At 41.7% G+C, this 7,763-nt stretch overlaps 1 pseudogene; it reads left to right on the top strand.

The window, feature by feature from the left end:
* The first annotated feature begins 1,123 nt into the window (after positions 1–1,123).
* LOC123485083 lies at positions 1,124–7,156 on the top strand (annotated as a pseudogene).
* The last annotated feature ends 607 nt before the right edge of the window (positions 7,157–7,763 follow it).

Below are 7,763 nucleotides of genomic sequence, written 5' to 3'. Positions count from 1 at the left end.
TTCCTGCATAGTGCACCTTTAAAACTCAAATATAGTACAAGTTTGCATTAACTGCTGTGCAGGAAAATTCTCAGCAACATATGAGTGATCAAATTAAGATCATAGGTCTGTACTCAAATATTAACATGAGTGCCAGTCTGTTTGTGCTATCATTCCAACTCATTGTCACTTATTGTCATGGCTTGATAGTGATCAATGGAGTTGGAAAGAGCACAAACAGATCTGGGACCAGACTAGGCAACTACATAGTTACATTTAAACATTTTGTTTTGAACATTTCATATACCTTTTTCCCCATAAGGTGGCATCTCTGTTTCCGACACATTTTATTTTATTTGATTTAGAGCTTTGGCCTTTCTTCTGATTCTGGGCAGACAGCCAAGGTTGTGAGTTGTCAGGAGGAGCTTGATAATAGCGACATCCAATCAGAATTCAGATTCTGCCTGTCCTGAGTTGAATTATTTTTGCTTAGCAACACTCTCAAAATGTTTTATAACTGTAGCACAGTATTAAGTAAACATGTTATTGATACCAGGTCTGTTGACATTCATGCATAAATAATCAAACGATGACATCACTAGACACACCTGACTCCAATAATCAACTAAACATGGTCTTCAGGTTAGAATGGAATTAGTTAAATTAACTCCATGTTCAGTTGTCAAACGTTGTTGAACGTTGCAGATAGAAATGACATGAATAGAGCCGATGTGATTCCTCATTCTACATGTCAGAGAGGCATGTTTGTTCTACATCACCTATTTCTATCTGAACGTTCCAAAACGTTGCATCCTGCTGAACAGGGGTCAGGTCAATTAGTTGAATCAGGTGTTTTAGCTATAGGGCTAGGGGAAAAGTGTGGCACCAATCAATGAGCTATGTTGTTAGGAAATGTATTGTGTTTTACAACAGTTACACCACATAGCATTCATTACTCCTTCTATCATTTAGGATGTTTGAAAGTCAAATAGCTGAGAAGAAATTCTAGTTTAGTTTATCCTCATCTGTAAACTTTGGAACTCAGCCAAAAACTATTGGATGAGTCATTGAAGAAATGTGGACTTTGTTTTTTGTAATGAGGTCATCGTCTGTTTCTATGTTTTGATTGGCCGCTGTAACAGAGATGGAACGAGGAAGAGGAGGGACTCTGAAGATTCTGTTGCTGTTGACACTCTTCACTGGTCAATGCCAAGGTACACACACACATGCATCCACGTACACACAAACACCATTTTCAGTAGCCTTTTATCAAGACACTCGCTATCAACTCAAGCACGTCTTGTCTGTTTTCACAGATTCAGGGCATCCCTCTGACCTGAGGATAGTTCTGGTAGGGAAGACTGGATCAGGGAAGAGTGTAACAGGAAACACCATCCTGGGGAGAGAGGGGTTTAAAGAAGAACTCTCCCCCAAGTCTGTTACCTCACACTGTATGAAACATAGTAGACAGGTGGCTGGAAAGAAGATCAATGTGATTGACAAACCAGGACTCTTTGACACAAAACTGATACGGAAATGAATAATGAAATAGAAAAGGCCATCTACATGTCAGTCCCAGGACCCCATGTGTTCCTGCTGGTGATCAGACTGGGGAGGTTCACAGAGGAGGAGATGAACACTGTGAAGTGGATCCAGGAGAACTTTGGAGAAGAAGCCTCAATGTACACCATCTTGCTGTTCACACATGGAGATCAACTGGAGGGGAAATCAGTGGAGGAGTTTCTAAAACAGAGCCCAGAGCTACGGCGGCTTGTCACCAGCTGTGGCGCTGTGGTCTAAGGCACTGCATCGCAGTGCTAGCTGTGCCACTAGAGATCCTAGTTCGAATCCAGGCTCTGTTGTAGCCGTCCGCGACCGGGAGGCCCATGGGGCGGTGCACAATTTGCCCAGCGTCGTCCAGGGTAGGGGAGGGAATGGCCTGCAGGGATGTAGCTCAGTTGTGGGTTTGATTCCCACGGGGTGTATGACAAAAAATAAAAAAAATGTATGCACGTATGTAAGTCGCTCTGGATAAGAGCATCTGCTAAATGACTAAAATATAAATGTAAATGTAAGATATCACTCCCTAATCAATGACAAGAGATCAATCACTCAGGTTACAGAGCTGCTGGAGAAGATTGAGGAGATGGTGGAGTACAATGGAGGGAAACACTATACCAGTGCTGACTATGAAGAGACTCAGAGAAAGATCAGAGAGGAGACAGGGGGAGGAGAGGAAGAGACAGGAGGACGAGAGGAGGAAACGGGAGGAGGAGCGGAAGAAGAGAGAAGAAAATATATATTTTCTAGGAGTAGCAGAAAAAATAGTTGATATAGCTCTTAAAATAAAAACTGCCATTGATGTAGTTTCCATGCTCTTCCCAGAGGGGTACTTGTAATCTACCACGACAAAAATAAAGCATACAGCTGCAGACAAAACTTTAAAGTGAGATTTAAAGTGTTTAACAGTCAGGGTACTTCTAACTGCTATTACGGGTGGTATAGCAGCCAGTATACGATTAGTACTAAAGGTGGCAGCAGGTATAACTTAAATAAAGGTAGATGAATGTCAAGTATCTTACTACTGTTTCACTGGAGATGGGCAGAGTTCAGCAGTCTATCCACAACAGTACTAGGGAGGTTATATTCTTCACCAGAATAGCTGGAGGCCAGTCAATTTGAATGCACCAAGGAGATGTTTGGCTTTTAAAACACCAGCGGTGAGTTCAGTTGGTCTTAACGTTTTGCTATGTATGGCAATGGTACATACTGAATGATATAACAGTTCTTTCAAAACCATTTGCAATGTTATAGATATGTTAGCCGTGTGGCAGGGTGGCCGTGGCAGGTTGTAACCACGGAAAATGTTAACACAAAACTCCTGCTGCACTGTACACAATAACCCTCTCATCACCATAGTTACAACGTTCCTCAACTGAAATCAGAACCGTTTTCTGAACGCAGCCCCGGTGTTGACCATATTGTTTTTTAGTGGGGGTGTATTTAGTGGGGATAAATAGTACGTATTGATTGGGAATGTATGTTTTTGTGGTGTATGTATTATGGGTAGTGGGTTTGAGGGATATACAGTACCAGTCAAAAAGTTTGGACACACCTACTCATTCAAGGGTTTTTCTTTATTTTTACTATTTTCTACATTGTAGAATAATAGTGAAGACATCAAAACTATGAAATAACACATGGAATCATGTAGTAACCAAAAAAGTGTTAAACAAATCAAAATGTATTTTAGATTTTAGATTCTTCAAAGTAGCCACCCTTTGCCTTGATGACAGCTTTGCACACTCTTGGCATTTCGTTTCGGTTTCTCTCAAGTTTACATCTACATTTACATTTTACATTTTAGTCATTTAGCAGACGCTCTTATAGATCAGCAACCCTGCTCTGTAACACACCTTGAAACGAATTCAGGCCATAGTCTTGTTCTCTATTACTACTACAGTGAGCCTGACCTGAAATAACAGGGTTTTCCAAACTCGGTCCTGGGCAAAGTGTCAGGTATTTACAGTTTCTCTTTCTCTGTTAGGATACATGCTCAGACATGTTGATGGCTTCAAAACACAGCAGACATTCATACACCTGTGGTAAAAGATAAGATAGGTATCTAAAGAGGAATGAGGAAAGACGTCAGCACATGTTGTAAGCTTCACAAATGGCACCATATTCCCTTTATTGTTCACTACTTTTGACCAGGGCCTTTGTTCACTCTAAAGTGAATAGGGTGTCATTAGGGACGATGCCCACATGTACCTCCTGCAATACAAACGCTCTTCTTAAAGACAGCAGCTTGTAAGCATCAGTCAACTTCACCTGGTCATCTGTGAGGCAGACAAAAAAGCTGAATGAGGTTATCTTTAAATCTGTGTCATTGCCAAACAGACGGGCCTTTCTGTAATCTTAAAATATGAACATTATATAATTAATGAGTTAATGAGCTGGAAGAGATCAGAGTATTTTGATCCTGATTTGATAACCCTCTCGGCCATCATCCAATCAGAAGGGTTATGCAAATATTGGAACTCTATGATCACATTAGTGTCCAGGTGCTATCAACCGTTTTGTTAGCTAAACAGACTGGTACACACATAGAAATAGAATCAGGTTACACAGGCTACATTGCCACACCTTTTACTGGAAATGCACCTCCTGATGAGAAGGGCTGTGAGTCTAGAGGAAGTCATTATATAAACACCAGCTACAATGTAGAGTGTACTTCAGGCTACACCTTTAGGCTAATCCAGGAAGAGACAAAGCTGTGTTATCCCTGTTTTTCAGAAACCCACTTTTCCAAGTCAAGAGAGTGAAGCATTTAGCCTGAATCAACTTCACCTGGACATCCGTGAGGCAGACGAGAACAGAAATACCTTTCCTGGGATAAACTTCAGTACACAAATGTTCGGTACACAAAAAACAAGTATGGCAGATGTCTGCTAAATGACTAAAATGTAAATGTAAATGTAAATTATGAGTATAGTGAGTACATATTGTTTTGTATTTATTGTATAATGTGATTTGCAAAAACATTTTGAAAAGTTTTAATAAGGGTGTGTTTGTAAATTCACTCTGGCGTGCCAGAGTGCACTCTGGGTGTTCGTAAATTCCGAGCATTGTCAGATTGTCCTTGGGTAAATTCAGAGCATTTTGCTCTCAGAGCGTTGAGAGCGCACACTGGAGACTCTGGCAGAAGAGTGGGGTTGATCCAAATGTTCTGACCTCACAACAGCAGTCAAGTGGCCAAGCTAACTGGCTAAAGTTGGCTAGCTTGCTAGCTACTTCCAGACACAAATGAGAGAACACCTCACTCTGACCATTTTACTCGCCCTAGCAGAGCTGTTTAGGCTGTTTTCATGTTATATACAGCATTGGTGATGGTAACTGTGCTGCTGGCAACAATTTAATTGCGTTGTATTTCTATCATACATTATAGCAGGTGTGTCAAACTCAATCAGCCCATGGGCCATATTGAAAAAACACAACGAATTCATTGGCCAGACATAGCCAAATAGTTGTGTAATTATTTATTTTTTAATTATTAAAAAAGATGGTCTTTTATAATATCTACTTATGTACATAGGATGCTGTATATAGTATTTTAACATATTAAAACAAAATAAAAGATTAATAATATTTTCCAGCCTTTACTATTATGCTTGCAGATGCTAATTAAAAAAGATGTAATAACTCCAAATAAAAATATGTAGCTATCTGTAGGTTGTTGTAACGTTTAAGCTTAAAACCCGTAAAAAAATTGTTTTAGACTGCATGGATCACAAGTGCGGTTGAATGCAGCATTCAACATGTCTTGTAGTTGAGTAGCCAGCCTAGGGTACTGCTCAAATGTTGCTGTAATATGCCTATATGTTTCTCCTTCGTGTGGTGTTTTGTTGCAGGTTTTGTTGTTTGGCTTTCATTGTCAAGCTTTAAAAACCGAAGCCAGACTGCAACATTTCAGTAGCCTAGCTAGGACTGTGGCATATGTCTGTACACTTTCCCTCCGCTGCGTGCTGTAACCCGGACACACGAAAGCAGCACAATTGAAGTTGAATTCACCAATGCAAGCGCAACAGGCTGTAATTTCATAAAATAGATGACTCAACCGTTGACTCATTTATACTCGCTTGTGTGTCCTATTGTCCTTTAGTAGTGATTTATACCCGCGTGTGAATCCTTTATCTTAGAACTTTTTGACAACCAATATGACATTTTCTGTAGGCTACAGCAATGGCCCTTAGGAACCGAACCTTGGCATGGACGGTCCGGTAGAAGATTCAGTCAGTGCCATTAGTGATGATATGATACAGCACATTGACTGGCTCATGTGTGGGTGTGTCAGGGAGGAATGGTTTGTGTGTGGCAATGCACTGCCGTTTGACGTGCAGCACTATGGCAGTTTTTGCTGTGACTTGTAGTGCATTAGCTCGTGGGCAGTATTGTAGTGGTCCAAAAATGAATTGGCAACCCAAATCATTGAGTGGTCTGGATAGAATTGTGTCATGGGCCGGATTTGGCCTGCTGTTTTTTTTCTTCTCATACTGGCCCCCCATGGGAATAAAACCCACAACCCTGGCGTTGCAAGAACCATGCTCTACCAACTGAGCTACAAGGGGCTTGGTGAAATATCCTCACCCATTGGTCCTGCTTCACCCAGTCACATTCCATTCGAGAATGCCAGCAGGTTAGTTAAAAGCTGGACAATAGAATAAAACAATTGCAATTATCAGCAGAAGATTGACAGCCTGTTTTGAAAGGGGAATTTGATACATATGGTAATGAACTGTCCATTGATCAGTACAGCAATTTAAAAAACAGGACCATGTTTGAAACACAACTGGTTCTGAGCTTATGTCAATATTACCCAGGTAAATGTTACATCCTGTACGGTCTACCACACTGTCTCTTATTAGCACCACCAGCTGAAGAGAATTTTCTCCCTAATTGTCTTCCTCATGCCCTATATGAACTTGTCCATTCCCTTTGTGATTATTCTGAAGTGTAGTGGTAGGTGGGGTGGGTGTAGTGGTAGGTGGGGTGGGTGTAATGGTAGGTGGGGTGGGTGTAGTGGTAGGTGGGGTGGGTGTAGTGGTAGGTGGGGTGGGTGTAGTGGTAGGTGGGATGGGTGTAGTGGTAGGTGGGGTGGGTGTATTGGTAGGTGGGGTGGGTGTAGTGGTAGGTGGGGTGGGTGTAGTGGTAGGTTGGGTGTATCTAAGGGAATAGTTGTTGTAGGGGCTTTTGAAACACTACTGTGGTTGGCACAAAGTGATTTTTTTTTTTTTACTTTCAGTTAGCCTTTGTGCAGTTAACTGAACATACTCAACAGTAAATATATGTTGTATTGACTGTAATCTCTCTGCCCTCTCAATACCTTCCCTCTATCTCTGACCCCATAGCTCTGACCCTCATGTCTCTGATCATCATGTCTCTGATCCTCATGTCTCTGATCCTCATTTCTCTGACCCTCATGTCTCTGATCCTCATGTCTCTGATCCTCATGTCTCTGACCCTCATGTCTCTGATCATCATGTCTCTGATCATCATGTCTCTGACCCTCATGTCTCTGATCATCATGTCTCTGATCATCATGTCTCTGACCCTCATGTCTCTGATCCTCATGTCTCTGATCCTGACAGACTACCATTTAGAGGGCATTTCAACCTGATCTGGGACATAGCCCATTCATTGTGTGTGTGTGTGTGTGTGTGTGTGTGTGTGTGTGTGTGTGTGTGTGTGTGTGTTTGTGTGTGAGTCTGTGAGTCTGTCAGTGTGTGAGTGTGTTTCCATGCATTTGAGTGTATGTTACTCAACATTGCAATCAGCCTGTGGTTCACAGGGGCAGTGACGAGATTAGACCTTAGTTAAGTAGAGGTATGCACATCTGCATAATTGCACGTGCTCACCCACGTTTCTCTGAAACGTCTATGTTCTGGTATTAGAGAAGTTGCGAGTACCACATGTTGTTTGAGACCATGTGACTACGCTGAAAGCCATAACCAACACACACACACACACACACACACACACACACACACACACACACACACACACACACACGCACACGCACACGCACACGCACACACACGTTTCTCGGAAACGTCTCTGTTCTGGTAAAACAACAGTAGAGGGTGTGGTCACTAGTTTGAGGTAACATAAAAGCTGACTGAATAGTTGGATCTGAGATCATTCTTTGTCTTCACCTCCAACTAACCAGAGTTTCATTAAGAACTGGAACTGATGAACTACAGAGTTTCATAAAGAACTGGAGCTGA

This window comes from Coregonus clupeaformis, unplaced genomic scaffold (assembly GCF_020615455.1).
Source record: "Coregonus clupeaformis isolate EN_2021a unplaced genomic scaffold, ASM2061545v1 scaf0567, whole genome shotgun sequence".
Lineage (NCBI taxonomy): Eukaryota > Metazoa > Chordata > Actinopteri > Salmoniformes > Salmonidae > Coregonus > Coregonus clupeaformis.
This window is presented reverse-complemented; position numbering and strand designations above follow the sequence as displayed.